Genomic DNA, 1,012 nt, shown 5'->3' on the forward strand with positions numbered 1-1,012 from the left:
AATGCTAATAAGTAGGAGGGATAAATTACTATAGTTATAACCTATATATACTATATATAGAACTTATACCACCTCCCTAATAATTATAACTAGCCTAAATCGCGCCGCTATATATATTATATAGCTGGCAACTATAGTGCCTATACTCTAGTAAGTTGTTTTTTGGGGTCGCGCGCCTTATATATGCTTTAGCTAATTATTATAGGTACCTAATAAGCTTAATGGTTACTTAAATCGCCTCTACCAGCTCCATGATTACTACCTCGCCACTATTACTACTATCCCTACTGGCGCTGTTGCGCATAGGGCTAATACCAATATTTAGTATATAGGCTTGAAGTTTATACACTACTAGAAGTAATTTAACTTAGAGCTATATAATCGCAGGCACATTACAGCTCATTCTAGTACTCCTATAGGTATGGCCACTTAAGTCCCTATTAAATCTAGAAGGGTAGCTAGTCCTAAAGGGTTAGGGTTGGTTCTCGGGCAAGACAACTAAGGGAAGGGAAGGGGTTTATCAAGATAATAGTATTAGAGGAGATATAACGAGTTAATTATATGGCCTAAGTATAATCCAAATAATAGATTAATAAATAGGTTAAACATAAATATAAGAGCTCATACTTATATTTCTATATAGGATATCTACTCGGCGGTTTAGGGCTCCTAAGCAGCTAAGTAGGTCACATAACTACTATCTAAGTGGCTTGGCAGCTCTTTATCTCGTTGTAACCCTACCACTATATCCTTATACCCTTATAAGCGCCCGCTCCACCCTTCTACTTTCTAGTTTATAATATTATCCCCTCCCTTCTTATTCTTTGTCCCAAAGAATTATGCCTACTAATTATTATTCTACTAAGCGTTGTCATGACCTTATTTTTACCATTAAGAATTATAGTGCCATTATAGTATCTAAATATTCCTTCTATTAAGTGCACTCTCGTGTGTGTAAGGTCTATATTAGTTTAGGGAAGTGTAGTGAATGTTAGAGACAGGGGTCGAAATA

Source organism: Paraphaeosphaeria sporulosa, assembly GCF_001642045.1.
Source record: "Paraphaeosphaeria sporulosa strain AP3s5-JAC2a unplaced genomic scaffold CC84scaffold_3, whole genome shotgun sequence".
Taxonomy (NCBI): domain Eukaryota; kingdom Fungi; phylum Ascomycota; class Dothideomycetes; order Pleosporales; family Didymosphaeriaceae; genus Paraphaeosphaeria; species Paraphaeosphaeria sporulosa.